The sequence below is a fragment of the Aedes aegypti genome, chromosome 3 (assembly GCF_002204515.2).
Source record: "Aedes aegypti strain LVP_AGWG chromosome 3, AaegL5.0 Primary Assembly, whole genome shotgun sequence".
In the NCBI taxonomy this organism is placed as follows: domain Eukaryota; kingdom Metazoa; phylum Arthropoda; class Insecta; order Diptera; family Culicidae; genus Aedes; species Aedes aegypti.
Window position 1 is genome coordinate 321003628 of NC_035109.1, and position 18323 is coordinate 321021950.

The 18323-nt window shown below is 34.9% G+C and overlaps 1 protein-coding gene across 1 annotated transcript in view; it reads right to left on the reverse strand.

Moving 5' to 3' along the window:
- The window catches only part of LOC5571969 (potassium voltage-gated channel subfamily KQT member 2), a 494691-nt gene that overhangs the window by 213249 nt on the left and 263119 nt on the right, over nucleotides 1-18323 (reverse strand). Inside the window, exon 2 of the mRNA XM_021849685.1 lies at nucleotides 9995-10334. The gene's annotated coding sequence lies outside the window, so the exon portion shown is untranslated. The remainder of the gene's footprint in view (nucleotides 1-9994; nucleotides 10335-18323) is intronic.

Below are 18323 nucleotides of genomic sequence, written 5' to 3' on the forward strand. Positions count from 1 at the left end.
TCACATGGGTCATTAAATTGATAATATGGCCAACTTTTTAGGTGTTTTTTAGAATGTTAAAAGTTTGTTGACTGGATGAAGGTTGATTAATGACGGAACGAAAAAAAAAATTAAAATGTTTCGTTAAACATGATACGATACTAAGAAATGCGCGGAATTTTTTGACACAGAACGAAATTTTGCTTTAGTTTTGGGGATTGTATTTTTCTTCATTGTAGCATTCACTTTTTAGCGTATGGCTAAAGAAAACATGTTGTTTAGATTTGCGATGCCACTAACGCAAATTGCTAGGCAGGTAGTGAGTCGTTTTTTAGTGTCTCAGTCACTATTTTATACCTGGTTACTAATAAATGTGACTTGGTAACTTTTTCCGTGAAATTTGTTAGTAAAATCGTCATTTATGCAATCAAACTTTAAGACAAACTTTAACCCCTCAAGTAGCAGTCACATTTTTCAGAACAAAAAATTATCACATCGCAATAATTTTGTTGTTTTTCAATATTTTTGTTTTTGTTTGTTCTCAAAAAACTCTTTTTATTTCAGAGTCTGTGCCGACTCCAATCAATGGTTGTCGGGATCCAGCGATATTACGAAATTTCTTGAGGGACCTACGCGTAGTCACAACTCGCTCTAATATCTTAGGCTACAGATTTTTTCTCCTGTTTGGTTGTTCACTTTTTGGAAACGATACTTTGATGAACTGTTGTGAAAAAATGAAGCTATTTTTTGCAACTGTTTTTGAGATATACGCATCTATATTTGTGGTACCATTCTGGCCATCTTGAAAACTTCAAATCATATTGTAATTTTGAGATTTCATGGCGAGAACTCAACTGGTTTGCATGATTTTTCAGAGTAGCTCCTTATAACCTTACATTGTAGATCCTATATTTTATTTTATTTTTGATAAATTGACTAAAATTCAAATGGTGGCCAGAGAATTTTATATGGAAAATGTTGGTCCCACCAAAAATTCTTTAAAATCAGATGACCAAAAATCAATATCGACGCAGATTCTGAAAATGAAATAGTTTTTTTTTTAAACCTGAACCTTGTGAAAAAATGGTGCAAAAATATTGAGAAACAATAAAGTTATAGAGATTTGAAGCTGCTGGTAGAAGGGTTAAACTGGATTAGCTCCTTAAACTAGAATAGCAAAAGTGTTGTTTCGATTACTTGTAGATAACTTTACACTATTTTGTTATGAAAATACTCATTTGTGGCCCACACTAAAAAATTAATGAAGTCGAATTAAAAAAGTTTCAATGTTTTATTTTATTTTAATTATGTCTCAAGATAGGTAACCAACCGTCCATACATCGCGAGATGGGCACTTTGAAGAAAAAAACGTTTTCTAACAAAATCTTCTTCTTGTCTCAAAAAAAAAAAAAAATAAAAATAAAAAAAAAAATTTAAGTGGCATTTTCAAACAAAGCTAAACAAGTGAAAGTCACAAATATATCAAAATTCAAATAAGCTCAATAACGAGTAAATGTCGACTCTTCAGTTTGCATTAAATTATCTGGGAATTTATATTAAATTGTCGCATTCGTGACCTACACTGAAAAAATAAGATTTTCAAAATTGAAAGTCGATTTAAAGACAATGTTTATTTTTTATTTGGATGATTTTTTTCCTCAAGATAGATACGTTTGAGGAATAAAAGTTTTTCTAATGAAAACCTTATATTGACTTAAATAAAACTTTTTCGCATATCATTTTCAAACAAAACTAAACAAGTGAAAGTAACAAGCATTTCAGAATTTTGTGAAGCTCTATAAGCGAGTCAATTTTGTCTAATCAGCTAATTTAAGTATATCGAGAATTACATATGAAAAGGGCTCATGACACGTTTCTTGCCACATTATATTCGGAGTTGGCAATACTCTCTAAGAAAACAAAACATGAATATGCAACCTTTTCGAAAATATGATTCCATTGTGGTTCCCACCTGTTAAGTTTTGTTTGAAAATGACACACTATTGAATTTATTGAGGACAAGAAAAAGTTTTTGTTAGACAAATATGTTTTGCTTAAAAGTCTAATCTCGCGATGTATAAGCGGTTTGTAGAGGCTCTACCCCATTTGGCATAAAGGCATTTGGCATAATGCCGTTTGGCATAATGCCGTTTGGCATAAAGGTCATTTGGCATAATAGCCATTTGGCATAATGGCCATTCAACATAATTGAAAACATTTTTCTTTCATACGCCATTTTAATGCTTGAAATTTTTGTCTAAGACGAGTAAAGCTATAGGGAAAATATTGACCATGCTAGTCCAAAGGAGTTAATGTGAAGCACAAGGTATCACTTTAAAATAGACTCGTTGCTCTTTTGAAAAGTGGATTACAGGGATATTCCAAATCAAGCTATTCTCGCATTGAAAAAAGTTTCAAAGTATATATTTGAGGCGTGTCACATGTGAGGTTGATCATATCGCTGAAGAGGTATCGTGTAGATGAAGATCTAACCATATAGGATAACTTGTTTAAATACAGCATCATTAGCAAGCTTTGAAGCATATTAATTACTTTAGATTAGTACATTTCACCTTCTTTCAAACATGAGAAGTTCTTTTGAGTTTGCCGTTTAGCGAATCTTAACTTTTATACCAAAATGCTTGACAATTCGAAAGCCGGGCAGTGGCCTATTTCACGGTGGTTTTTTGAACCTACATCCAACTTTTTTCGTAGCGGTGTCGGTGGTATATTTGTAAGTAATTGCCTTTCACCCCAGTCGGTTGGGTATCTCTGGAAGGGAAATAAAACCGTTGGTCCTGGTCCATGAGTTGATGGGTTCGATATGTAGGGTCCCAGGTGTGTGTGGCTGCATCTCTGGGTGTCGAGATTTTAAGGCTTCTATCCTAGTCCCAGCGGACGTTAAACAATCAACTGACGCCGTACAATTGGGTTTATTCTACGAGTGGAATGAAGTGATCGTTCTCGTATAGCGAGGTGTCAAAACTCGACTCAAGTGAAGTGACTCGCCGTGTAAATCAAATGAAGAGTCACTTCGGTCAAGTCGATAGTTGTCATCTCGCTTTACGAAACCGACGATTCTCACGTCACGCCACTCGTAGAATAAACCCAAATGCTGGAAGGCGAAGAAAAAAAGATGAAGAAGACTTTTTTGTCTAAAGTCCATAATTGCGACGTCTTATACATTCTTCATGCGGCTTTAGGACATTTCGTCGAATGACATTTGGTCGAATGACGTTTGGTCGAATGACATTTGGTCGAAAGTACATTTGGTCGAAAGGATATTTGGTCGAATGGACATTTGGTCGAATTGCTTTGGAACATTTATTTTGGTCGAATAACGGTTAGTTGAACGGAAAAATGGTTGAAAGCTTATTTTGAACTGCTTCGTTGGAAGATAATTTGGTAAAATTGATTATTGTTTTCTAAGTTTTGAGAAGTTGGCAAGATAACGTGTTGTTTGGAATAATCTGAATCATTGATTGTTTACGAATAACATTTTATGTAGTCTTCATTTTAAACTTCATAAATCGTTTTATTTGCAATTTGAAGTTTTGCCAAAATCTAGGCTTTCGATGATTACGATATTATTAAATGAAGTTTTTAGACGTAGTTTTTTTTTACATTGACTGAAATATTTAGCTCTAGTGATTTTATTATTCTTTGAAAATATCATCATTCTTCGGCTGCTCATCTAGTTTTTATTTCATTACTCAATGATGTGAACATAATGTTTTCATTATTTATTATTCTTTTGAAATGTCGTCGTTTTTCGAAATTAACTACTGATCTTCATCTGATTGACGAATTCAGAGAAATGAATTGCAGCTTACGGACGTGGGTAAGATTGTTGAATGCGGTAATCAGAATTAAAACGGCAGGAAAAAATTGCTTTAGAAAATCCTTCAGGACGAAGTGAATGTTAGGTGTCGGTTACTCTACTTATGGTCAATTGGCTTATTAATACTTCCAGCTTAATAACATTCCAAAAACAAACATATGGCTTTGCTGGCAGTGTTTATGACATCGGGTGAAAAACAGAGTTTGTTGTAGAAAATTAAAAATTATGCTAATTCTATGTATCGGGTAAGTAAAGATGAGTTGACTGAGACTTCCATCTATGATCAGCTTATCTCGAATCGCAGAACATATGATCAATATGTTGGGAGAGCATCCATCAAATTGAATAACAAAATGTTGCTAATCGCATAGAGATTATTGGTAAAATGGATAATGCTTTTTCGATTATTCAACCACTCTTGTATTAGCGACAAAATGCTACTCTCGAAATATGCTATGCTTTCTGTTGCAACTAAACCTTTTCGACCAAATGTCCATTCTACGAAATGTCCGTTCGACCAAATGTACTTTCGACCAAACGTCATTCGACCAAATGTCATTTAACCAAATGTCTTTCGACCAAATGTCATAGATTCTCTTCAAACATAAATGTTATTGAAAAAATGTATTTTTGGGTGAATTATGCCCTGTGTCTGGGATTGCAGAGGCTTTAGGACATTTCGTCGAATGACATTTGGTCGAATGACGTTTGGTCAAATGACATTTGGTCGAAAGTACATTTGGTCGAAAGGACATTTGGTCGAATGGACATTTGGTCGAATGGCTTTGGAAAATGTTTTTGGTCGAATGACGTTTAGTTGAACGGAACCATTTGGTAATATTGATTATTGTTTCCTAAGTTTTGCAAAGTTGATAAGATAACGTAATCTTTTGAATAATCTGAATTATTAACTGTTCTTTAATAAATAATGAGACATTTAACGTAGTTTTATTTTTAAATTCAATACACCTTATTATTTGTAATTTGCAGTTATGCGAAAATCTCGGATTTCAATGATTATTCAAATGTAGTTTTTATTTTTAATTTTAAATTATTAATATTTTTTAATAATTTATTATTCTTTTAAAATATCATCATTCTTCGAAAAACTGCGCAACAAGTTATGGTATTACTCAACGATGTGAACATAGTGTTTTCTTCATTTATTATTCTTTTGAAATATCATCGTTCTTCATAATGAAGATCAGCTCATCTGATGGAAGCATTCGGAGAGTGCTTGGGATCTTTCTTTGAATTCCGGGCTTGCAGCTCATGGACGTGGATAAAAAATTTTTGAATGCGGAGATAAGAGCTCTACTTATGGCTTACTGTGACTTCCAGTTTAATAACATTCCTCAAGCAAATACATGGCTTTGCTAACAGTGTTGATGACCTCGGGTGAATAACAGAGTTTGCAGTAGAAGCTTTGGATTATTAAAAATGAAAAATTCTGTGTATCGGGTAAAGGAATACGAGTTGACTGAGGTGAAAAAATTTGGCTTGTTTCCATTTTGGATCAGCTTATCTCGAATCTCAGAACATGCCTGAACGAAAAAGCAGCATGAAACATATAAAACGCAAGAGGTAGATTAATACCTTGGAATAGCGTCCATCAAATTGAATATCAACGTTTTACTAATCGCATATAGATTGTTGGTAAAATGGCTGACACTTTTTCAACTATTCAATCACTCTTGCATTGGCGACACTATGCTACATACTATTTAGACTCGAGTACAATTCATTCCACGAAAAGTCAGTTCGATCAAATATCATTTGCTTTCTGTTTCACCTAAACCTTTTCGACCAAATGTCCATTCGACGAAATGTCCGTTGGACCAAATGTACTTTCGACCAAACGTCATTCGACTAAATGTCATTCGACCAAATGTCTTTCGACCAAATGTCATAGATTCGATTGCAGAAGCCCGGCCAACTCTAATCAACACGATATCAAGGCAACCCGTTGTGAATAAACATCGATCTTGGTATGCATATGATTTGTTACGCTGCAAATCAAAAAGAACAGCTATTTTTTGAAAGAAAGTGGAATTTATAATAGAGTAATTCGTCAATTTGTGAATGCCTTAAATGCTCGCTGATTCTAGAACATGTCATTAGGAATACACGTCCTGTTCAATAGGCGAATTACCCTACTGAATTAATAACAGTGTTTCAACTGGTTTTTATAGCATTTGAGGCAAAGCATACCTCTTGAGACTTTCTTTCATCAGAACTTAGAATGCTCTTCATATTTAATTTCTGAGCCCTCACAAATAAAAATAACTAAATTTCAATATAATTTTATGGCTAGCCTAACCAGTTTCATGTGACTGTGTTTTCAGCCATGAAAAAATCGTGACATCCAAGCCACGGTCAAAAAGAGCATAATTAAATTGATTAAAGCGAGCTCACACTATGGTGCCAAATTTTATACTTCTCATATTACTTTTTCATGAAACAATACGAATAAGTGCTCACAGCTATAAGTGTGAAGGCACCGGTCTGAACTCGTAAGAGATTCAATTATATTAAAAAGAGTCGAAGATGACATACATTGGATTTATCGAGTTCAAAGTTGAGAAAAACAATTTGTGGAAATCTATTCTTCAAATTATGCCAAATGGCCGTTATGCCAAATGGACATTATGCCAAATGACCATTATGCCAAATGGCGTTATGCCAAACGGCATTATGCCAAATGGGGTAGAGCCGTTTGTAGAAAACAATTACGGTGTCCCAGAAAGTATTGGCACGACTTTGATAATGAAATTCATAAATATTTTATCATTTATTTTTTCCTTGGAGCATTTTAAATGTAGCCTTATTCGATAAAATAAGCTTTTACAGTGAAAATTTTGATCTTAGACAATCAAATCTTATCTAGGCAGCACAGACACTCTTTTTGTGTTTTGTTGGAATTTAACTTGTAATGAATATTTTTACCAAAACCCTTCGAAGTGGTGAGCTCATGTACATTGTATAAAAGATATTTCACAAGAATTGAAATTTTGTTTGGCTTTGCTAGAAAACATATAATAAAATAGTCAAATTCTACAAAATTACTAGTTTTTCATTCCACTTAAGATAATTTCACGAAATCATAGCTTTTCATGTATTTTCAGCTCAAATAAAATTGATTCATTCAGACTTATTTATGTCAAAGTTCTATAGTTTTGGATAGACAAAAAAATGAAGATTTTTACACGTCTCAAATTTCATATGCTTAGGCTTATAACTTTTTATTAAAATAATTAGATTTCTATTGTACGTACTTTTTTGTACAAGAAAGTCGGCCAGAAATAACGCGATTTGTGCAATACTGATAAAAGGAGCTTCTAGAAATGTAACACCATCAACCAGGTAGTGAAAAACATCTCTCAAAATTCAAAATCTGCTCTTGGTAGGTGCTAGAATAAAATGTATGGAAATCAGATTTTTATCTGCACTAGTTTCGAATTGACAGTATGGTAAAGTCGTGCCCATACTTTCTAGGACACCCCTTAAATACCAATCTTGTGTCAAAATTTCATTTAATTCAAAAATGCCCATTTTTTGTTAATTGACATTATTTTTCGAAAATCATTTTTTCAGTGTAGGCTTTTGAGACTGTTTTTCAATATTTTTATTGAAAAATTCAACCCATTATCTACAAGTCATCTATACAACACTTTTTGGAAGGAGTTGTCATTTTTAAATAACATTATATTGAAAAAAAAAAATATATATATATATATATATATATGGGTGTGAAAGTTTGTCCCATACCAAGAGATAGTCGAGATAATTTTTGGATAAACTAAGTATGCATAGTAACTGATTTAGTAAAGGACTAAACATCAACAAAATTGAATTCTCGAAATACGATATGGCGCGAAATGGGTCTACATTATAACAAAACTGTCTTTTCGTGTGTTATTTTTGTAACTCAAATAAGCTATATTGAACTATAACAGATATCTATAATCTTGCTAAAACAATTGCGTTTTCTCTATTTCAGAATGTCGTTCATAGAGAATAACGCCAAAAAAAGGGCTTGACTAATACTAACAACTTTGTAAAATACAGTTCTCGTCTAATGTTTTATTCTAAAGCAAATGCATTTTCTGCGTTAATCTTTTGCTGGAGTACATTGAAGATCTCAAAACTAGGAGTGAAAACAATATTACTACCATGAAGATGGTGTTCTAGAACAAAAGTGACTTTGAGAAAAAAGAGCAAACGAACTATATTTTGACATTATATGGCATTAGGCAATGTGCTATGTATTATATCACATTGGGCATTAGGGTGGTCTCATGTCATAGGAATAAATATTTCCAACTTTTTTGCTATTCAAGCTAGCTATTTAAAGTGTTCAAGAAAGGTTTTTGTTTTGGTCAATTTTGGACAACTTTGTCTTTTCCTTGCTTTGAAGTTTTCATTGACCATGTGGTCCATGAAACATTATTTTACGGCAAGCCTCGTAGGATAAATTTACGACTCGTGCTGTAAAAATCACCATTCTGCAACGAGTTACGTACATTTTTTGCAATTTCGTAGAAGACCTCTTGATGGTATCAGAAATTATATCGGAATGCATTCAGCATTATTTTACAATGTTGTGTTATGATTAATTACACAACTCAAAACAGTTGCCTAATGATTCATTACAGCACTGGTTTCAGTTGCGTAATGACTATTCCCGCACTACATACTTCAGTGCAGGGAAGTAGGCCGTTTCATGACAGATTGACGTGATGAAAAACACCCTTTTTGATGAGAAATTGCAAAAAAGTTATTATTTTTATTGCCTCTTAGTTTCGAATTCTACCATCGTTGAGTCTTGTACAAACTTTTAAAACAAATTGATACGTTCCAAGAACACCCGGGGGATGCGTACCGCGCAAAAAAAAAGTTTTCAGTTCAAAATTTTAAAAACCGTGCAAAAAAAGTTACATCATTTCTCGACGTTTCATTTAAAAATAAGGTTTTGGCGGACAAAAAAATGTATGGAAACTTATTTTGCACGGCCGTGTAAAATAAATCCGTGCAAAAACAGAATCGGGTATAGTTGCATCAATCTGTTAACAAGATATAGTATCATGCACTTAAACATAATTTATGAACCTGTGCAGATTATTGCAAAATAATCTGAATGTTGCTAAGGTCTGACTATAAATTTAGGTTGAATATTTATTTCCAAATCATTGGTTCATCGCAACTTATTACAAATCACGGGTCTCGCATTTTGAAACGAAAAAAATCGTTTTCACACGATAAAACAGTTTCAAAAGGAAGTTCATGGGAGTTTTTAATATACTTGACCCAGAGATGTTCTCGAATTACTTTTACCAAAGTACTCTGAATCTTCACTTTCTCATAACTAATGCAAGTACAACTAAAGGTGAACTAGCCTAGTATCCTACGGGTTTTACTGCCGTGAGTTGCAAGTCAGTCTCATCTATAAAAAAAGGCATTGAGGAAAATGATTGAGAAGTTTTCAAACTAATTTTCGATACAAATACTCAAAAAAATCCAGGAGTTTGAAACATATTTCGATTTCAATAAAGCTTTCAAAAATTGTTTTTCACTCCTATATTTTTCCTAGAAAAATATGAAGATAATCTATGCACGAATCATTTTTTGTGTAACACCGTGTGAAAATCTGTAATGGGACTGCAGTTACTTTTCGTTATGGGACGATTAGACAATTTGATGTTTTTTTCCTAATTTGATGTGTTGAAAGTTGAATTCAAGTTTGACCAAAATGCAGCTGGGACTGACTTGCGATTCACGGCAGTATAAGCTTGACAATAATTAACGATATCGAGTCAATTATGTAAGTAAACTTTAGTTTAGAATTAAGTCCATATTCTATCTGGATCACGTGTTTCATGTAGGGCCCTTGATTATCAAGCTTTAAATGCTGCAGAACAGATTCTTCGGGAGAAGAACATTATTGGGAAGAGTGCTATATGTCGAATACCCTTAATTCAGCAAGGGATTTTTTCATTTCATTCTAGAAGGAAAACGATCTTATCATCAATAGATTGTTACCGAAAAAAAATTGGCATTATTTTTTCAATTTTACGAAACAAAACGAATTCATAAATTACGCCTCATTGAGTGCCGTGAAATTCCGCTGTATCGTTTCGATCAATATTTAACTGAATCACTCGCAACATCGCATACCCTTATTGCTTCCTTCCGTTGATTGTTGCGGTCGCAGTTTGTCTCTCCATCGTCTTCTTCTACTTCCGTGACCCAGTTGTGGCATTACACAACTCCGACACTCCCGATCGATCCTTTTTCTTCACCCGATACAAGGTTACGGGTCCACTTCCCCCAGACCACTCCGCCGCGCACAACTCGATTATCCAGTAGTTCCGCGAAAGCACCAATGTCACCATTTTCCACCTTATCAGCAGCGAACGCAATGCGCGAAACGGTTTTTTCCCCTCTATTTTTCTTTCATTAACTTCGAGCAGCACACTTTTATTTCATTCCGATGGCGCCTCGTGGGTGGAGTAACCTGTTTTTACGAGATAATTAAAAAAGTGTTAACCAAATTAAATCTTGTCAGTGCTGAGGGAGAAAGTGTAACTTTCTGCTCAATCCGGTTGGTTGGTTGGATGGTTAGAACTAAACGTGGCCAGACGATGTCGGTTCATATTTTCTGTCGTCGTCTTGTCTCGGTTGGTCACCGGCTTTCTGCCGGAATGGGAAAACTTACCTAGACTACAGGAATCAGAGACTGTGCTCCTCTTCGGATAGTAAAATCAATTTTAATTTTCAGATAGTAGTGGAAGTTATGGTAAATGGAATTCATGGTGATGGGTTTAAGAGGATAAATGTTGCTTGATTAGATTGTATGTAGGTGGGTGACACGTGTAGCAAGGGAATGGGATCCAAAACTATGACACGTGTTAAATACAGCAATGTGTAAAGATGATTGGTACAATAGACTCCAACTTTGTGGGGGGAGCTCCTTTGCTCCTTCAATATTTTTTCGAAAGGTTGAAGTATTATCATCATTTTTTAATTTTTTCATAAGAATAAATGTTTCGTATTACAAATTTGTGCAAATCTCATTTATAAATAAAACCAAAATCTTTCCCCAACAGATAATATATGGTTGTTCTTAATGTGGAGATGCATCGAAGCGAAACTTCAAATTTGAAGAGCTCAAATCTAGAGAACTAAACAGCCGTTCAAACTGAATACTTGATCGATTTGTCACAACCAGAGTGTGACAAATACATTAATTCTCTAAATTTGTGCTCTTGGAAATATGAGTTTTGACTCCGATGCAATTTCGATACTAGTAAACTTTGGAACATGTAATAAAATCTTTTCACATTCTACAGCTCTAGTCAAAACATCAATCGACGAATCTCGCTAAGGCCCGACTTTGTTCATTTATAGAGAAGATTTTTAGAAAAGAGTAATATAAATCGCATCAGTTTTAGCATTTTTATATGTTATGGATGGTTTCTATCGGCAAAATTGATTGAAATTAAGCAGTATGTTATGCAAAGATTAAATATTTGAACGCAAGTTTTGAGCGAAGTTTCAAAAGCGGTGCTAACAATAAGGTTATTTTTTTTTTTCACAAAAAGATTGTTGTGGTGGGAAAATGCACCTTACATACTTCTACGTACCGTGCTGCATCAATATCCCGATGCTTAAGACACACCAAATCTTCCAGAGCTATTTTCACTACCTCATTATATTATTTTATCATATAGTGGTCTGCATATAATTAGTTCAAGGTCACACGATCATGAAAATGAAGAATATTTTACCAAAAATAAATAAATTTTATACGAAAATCGTGAAAATAATTCAGCATGTCATGTTCTTAAATCTGGACACATGAATCAGTCAGCCTGACAGCTTAGGCTAAACCATAAACCTCTCCGGGAAAACCAATTAAACTGGAAATGATCTGAATTACCGTAACCGAATTACATGCACTTTCCACATTATACTATGAAACACATATTTTTTTTATTGCAGATTTTCTTCGTAGAACTATTGTTGTATCACTTATAATGTTTATTTCTTCAGTAACTACCAATTTTCTACAAATATTCTTCACAAATTTTCATTTATTTTATTACCTTATGTTCGGATTTAGAATCACTGGCTCGCAAACCCGGACAGCATTTATCTATGCATAAATTAATCAATTAATAAGATAATTTACACATACACGCACCACTTGCCTCCATTGTAGCTTGTAATTTATCACCACAATCACTATTTCGAACCAAACAATTATTAAATCAAACGTTTAGCAACATTACTTCGAATGAACCAAGCTTGGTGCGCCAGGTCAAATCATCACAACGCGAACTTGTACGGCGCAGGAAAAATGCCAAACTGCGTTTGCAAATTTGTTTTTATTTTTTTTTTGGCAAAGGTTACCGTGCTGCATCAATACCCGGACGCTTAAGTTGAGACATATGTTCAAAATGCGTTTTAAACCATTTTTCATCGCATAAGAATTGAGTTCATTATTGCTACACGTAGTTTTATAACAGAACTTGATGAGAAAATTAAATTTTATAATAAAAGTTATGAAAATACCATGAAAATCATCGATATAATCAAGCTTGTCTTGTCCTTAAATCCGGACACCAGAAGCATTACTTGTTCATAAATCCGGACACTTGTGAATCGAAATCCGGACAGCGCTTTTGAAATATGGATTACTGCATCCAGAGTGTATATTAATTAATTCTATGTCACATTTGATCTATAATGCTTATGTAAATGAAATGGTTGTAAATTTTAGGCTCAATCAACTCAACCGCATCCGAACAAATGGGGTTGGACGCTTGTCGTTAGCACCTCTGAAATATTTGAGTCACACTGCTTTTCTGAGCATAAAGCTTCATTTCAATCACTGATAACACCTGAATGATAATATTTGCAACATTTGTTTAAGATTTATTCTTTAAATATTCACTCACAGAAGTAAAACTCAATGCTTTTATAATGGTGTCAGGATTTTAAACCACCTGTCGGCAATTCCGGACAGTCTCTTTCACACCGCTATTTGCATATTTACACGAACTTCACGATTGTAGTGCTTCCGAATACATGTATTTATGTTTATTTTAAATTTATATCCAAAATACGTTGTAAAGAATGTAACTAAAACACATGACCGCCAGCTGAATGTAAACGCACGTTCTTCACCACTTCTACCGAAAATATTCACAATGCAAAAAAAAAAACACTTCCGACCCGAAAGACGTTTTGTTTTGATTATTATAAATTATTAGGCAATGGTTACTAGATTACGAAGGATTTTAGAGTGATCAGCAAGAATGAAAGTAAATATTATGAATACAATTTACTACTATAATACTTAATTTCATCATAAATGATTGTATTTTACCAGAGTGTCCGGATATTGGAACCGTCTGGATTTTGATTCACCACGGTACTAGATGGTATATAAAAGTGAAATGATTAAAAAGTTTAAATTTTAAATTACGAACAAAATATGATCAGATTATTTGAGATTTCATTGTTAAATTAATATAAAATCGATTGAGTGTCCGGATATTGGTGCTGTCCGGATTTTGATTCATCACGGTATTGTTAATAACAATTCTCGATTACTTTTTCAAATCGACTTAAGTAACTTTCATATGGTTTTGAGAAAATTAATTCAGAAGAATCACAACCTGTCTTTTAAAACTGTTTTAAAATTAATCAACTTTTTAAATTTTTTCGCCGTGTACATCGCTTAAATTTTGCATACATTAAGCTCGCGTTCAAAAACTAGGGAGTTCCTGTTATTTCCCACTAAAAAAAAATATTACAAAATGATAAGCCGATTTATTCAGTTACTTTCGACGTTTTTCTACCAGTGTAAAATCGGCTCAAGTAGTGTTTTGTTTTGATTCGTGGTTAAGTCACTTTGTCTCTCCATACAGCGGGGCGGCGAAAGTAGTGGTTAGGTTGCGAAAGTTGAGAATCTTACTTTCGTCGTTTTGTAAATCCGGAAATTAAACGTTTTAAAAGTGAAAAATCGAGTTGGTTCAGAGCGCAACGTGTAGAATTTCGTCTGCGAAACACGTTGAATCGATAAAGTAAGTTTGTATACTTTTTTGACTTGAGTCTGTTAGAATAAGTTTTCGAGAATTAGTCTCAGTACCGTGGTGAATCAAAATCCAGACGGTATATCGGTGTTCGGATTTATAGACAAGACATTCTCTAATATTTTAAAGATTTTTATGTTGATATCATTGTTTTTACTAAAAAGTTCATCACTTTCGTGAAGATCTTATTTGAAATAATGCTTCAAACAATATTAAATTTGGGCTTTTCAAAAACAACAGACTCATATTCGAATTTGAGGATTTGTGTCCACTTAAGTATCCAGGTATTTATGCATCACGATACCCATTCGTCAGTATAAAAACAAACAATTTATTTTTTTGTTTTGTGTAATAAGCAGGCTTTTCTTCTTCTCCTTTATGGCATTAACGTCCTCACTGGGACAGAGCCTGCTTTTCAGATTAGTGTTCTTCTGAGCACTTCCACAGTTATTAACTGAGAGCTTTCTTTGCCAAACTTGCCATTTTCGCATTCGTATATCGTGTGGCAGGTATGGTTATACCCTTTGCCCAGGGAAGTCCTTTACGAAAAGATCCTGGACCGACCGGGAATCGAACCCTGACATCTTCAGCAGGCTTTGCTTTGTAGCCGCAAACTCTAACCACTCGGCTAAGGAAGGCCTCTTCTTTGTGACTTCTAAACTATATTTTTTATACTTTAAACTGTCAATAAAACTCTACTCCTAAGTTAAAAAATTGGATAAGATACTTGTTATGGGAAAGTTGTCCAAAGTTCTGAATAACAAACCAGTTTTTGTGAATGGTTAGCTTAAAGCTAACACGAATGTCTATTTGCATTTTACAACAAATTACAACAAATTTTTTACACGTTTTGAACTTCTATGTTGGAGAGATATCTAATCTCAACTTTTAAGGCCTTGACGCTATCCGTACTATACTTATAAGACGCTATCCGTACTATACTTATAAGTTTTCTCAAATTGCATGTTTAAAAATAAGGTATTTTTCTTTTACAGTTTACGCTGATTTTGCTTCGTAATTCTGGATATTTCAATTCACTTTTACTTTTAATATATAGGATAAACAATTAATTGTAGTTCAAATAGTATCAAGCCTAATTAAGTTGAATTCACTAGTATTTTAATGATTTTACGGCTCCAATGCTTCTTTACGTTTACCGCTGTGGTGTTCACAGTATTCATCGCCCACAGTTGAACTGTTGCAGGGGGGTGACGTGACAGTACTAATATGATAACTTACAGACATTTCACGATTGTGTCCGTAATTGGTGGACATATTTCAAATTGATAAGTTTGATACTGAATAACATCAAAATGTAATGCCCATATTCATATTATTGGGAACCTAATCTATTATTACTAGAAATGGGTAACAAGATTGCATAAACGTAGTTATTTTGGAGTTTTGAATTTACCGGTTCAAACGTCCAGTATTGGAGGATCCTATGCAAAATTAATCACATTATACCTTATAATTATGCGAAAAGAATTAAATCGACAGAATTTCATTTGCTAAGGGGTCTACATTTCATTTGTTCAGTTTTCAGATCAATGAAGAAGGTTAGTGTTCATGCTGACATGAAAGAGGGGGGTTTTGCTTTTGCTGATCATCGTCCAAGTGCCAGAGAAGGACTCTAAGCTAAACTAAGCTGTATGGCCTTCCGAACATTCAGAGGGAATGGTCCTCCGGAAATCAGCACAGGCAGGACAACGGATGAAATGCCTTCGTCGGTACTGCGAAGGATGGAAACCAACCAGCCCCCACTTTGAGGGAGGTTAAGGATGCCATTCACCAGCTCAAGAACAATAAAACTGCTGGTAAGGATTGTGTCGGAGCTGAACTCATAAAGATGGGCCCAGAGAGGCTGGCCATTTGTCTGCACCGGCTGATAGGCACAATATGGGAAACAGAACAGCTACCGAAGGAGTGGAGGGAAGGGATCATATGCCCCATCTACAATAAAGGCGACAAGTTAGATTGTGAGAATGTTCGAGCGATCACCATTCTAAATGCGGCCTACAAAGTATTATCCCAGATCATCTTCCGTCGCCTGTCACCTATAGCAAGCGAGTTCGTGGGAAGTTATCAAGCCGGTTTCGTTGACGGCCGATCGACAATGGACCAGATCTTTACTGTACGGCAAATCCTCCAAAAATGTCGTGAATACCATGTTTCAACGCATCACATCGATTTCAAGGCGGCATACAATAGTATCGACCGCGTAGAGCTATGGTCGATGTTCGAGGAGGACTTAGAGTCTTCGAACGTCGTGTGCTTAGGACAATCTTTGGCGGTATGCAGAAAAACGTTGAGTGGCGGCGTAGGATGAACCACGAGCTCGCCCAACTCTACGATGAACCCAGTATCCAGAAGGTGGCCAAAGCTGAAAGGATACGATGAGCAGGGCATTATTTGAGCTGAAAGTTTCAAAATTTTTCCACTAGGCGGCGCTAGTGAGCAAAGAATTTTTGTTTTGCGCATAGCTGAGTAGCCTGACCACTTAGAAAGATGGCGTCTTCGCAAAGTTGCCAAATTTCGAAACTTTCGGCTCAAATAATGTTATTCCTTGTTATACTGAGCAACTTTGGCGAAGACGTCATCTTTCTAAGTGGTCAGGCTACTGAGCTATGCGCAAAACAAAAATTCCATGTCCACTAGCGCCGCCTGGTGGCTTAATTCCGTATCAGAACCACCGCATGTCAGCCCTTGAACTACTGAACAACTCTTCCGAAGACACCAACCTTCCAAAACATCAGGATCTAGAGATATCATATGTTACCAAATTTTGCATTCTTATCCCTTATGGCTCATATAGTGCAAATCAGAAAAAGCGCCCCTACCGGCCAAGTTCTCAACTAAAAGGATGATCCTCAACTCCTAAAGGTAGATCGTACTTAGCACTGAAATTTCGCCGAAGACAGTACTGTGATTTCTCTTTTGGCATACGAGATATTCAACAACACCCCCAAAGTGATGAAATCCCATAAGCCCTGGGTCTCCGAAAACTTAGATTCCTATTACGCCCCCCAACCATGTGTCTAATAGGAGACCTGACTGTAGGTATAGTGGATCAACTTTTTATTTGCATTATCAACAATACTCGATGCATAATGAAGAAGCAGTCAAAACACCCTAGTATCTACTGAAAAGTTATAAATAGCTTAAGCCTTATGGTTTTGTCGATTTTCTTTTCAAAGTAATTTTGGAGTTTAAAAAGACATTTTTGTGAAAAAGTTAGACAGAATACTTGTTTTGACAACAGATGATCTGTGCCTATTTTTTTTCAACGTGAACACGACTCTTTTTCTGAGTGATGTGTGATCCTTTGATTTGTTGCGAATGTTGTGGAATAGTGATAGTGTGTATTGTTCACATAGTGCAGTGAAATTATATGTTCTTTAATGTCTAAATAATTAAAATTTTCCTTTCAGTAATGGTTTGGATATATCAGATAAATTCAAAATTGATATTTATGTACTTATTACCATATGTTGTTTATAATGCTCTAAATTGTCGAATTGAGCTCATCCTCCTATACACCCAACCCTACTAACACAATCTCCCTATCCCGTAACGTCTATGAAGATAGTTTAGGTTCCCTGTATCTTCTTAAGTAGATGTTGAACCAAAATTCCTTCCTTTCTCCCAGCGATTGTAAGGAAGTGGTCAGGTGTACAATGACATGCTTGTTTTGTTTATTTATATTATGTAGATAAAGACGTTCGTACCATACGTTTTTTTTTCTTTGCGACACTACACATAAATTTCTCAAAATCAATAGAGCTGTGCATTGCACAGCCATCCACGATTTGTAGAGTCGTTAATGCTCGCTAATGCTAATCGTGGGAACACGAATATTGTTCTCGTTTCTTCTCTCGGTAAATTTGATAGTTTATTGCAATTTCAGGGAAAACTTTCCTTTAAACGTTTCAAAGAAAAGTTACATCACTGATTTGCACTGGCTTCAGTCATACCTTGGATATCGTCTCGATGATTATTGTTTGTTGCTATTTTTCATAGCGTTTTCTCTTACAAGCTTGTTATGATTCAATTCAAGGTATCTAGAAGGGAGGTAATACATTCTGCCAGATTTTTCATCCCGTCATTTTGAAACAGCAAGTAACAGCTGGTGACTTTATTTAGGTTGAAGAGATTACACGTTACATAAAACACCGCCCCATAAGCATTCGCTATCTACGACGTGGTTCATTTTTCAGGCAAAGAGATGACTATTTTCTATTTCATATCACTAATTCGTTTCATATTTCACATATTCTCAGATGCAGGGCATCGTGAAGTTTATATGTTATACCTAGGGACAATGGAAATTCGAGGCAAAAATTTTGAAACTTCGCATGTGACCAAAGCGAATAAATCAAAATTTCGCGACTTTGTCGCGGTCC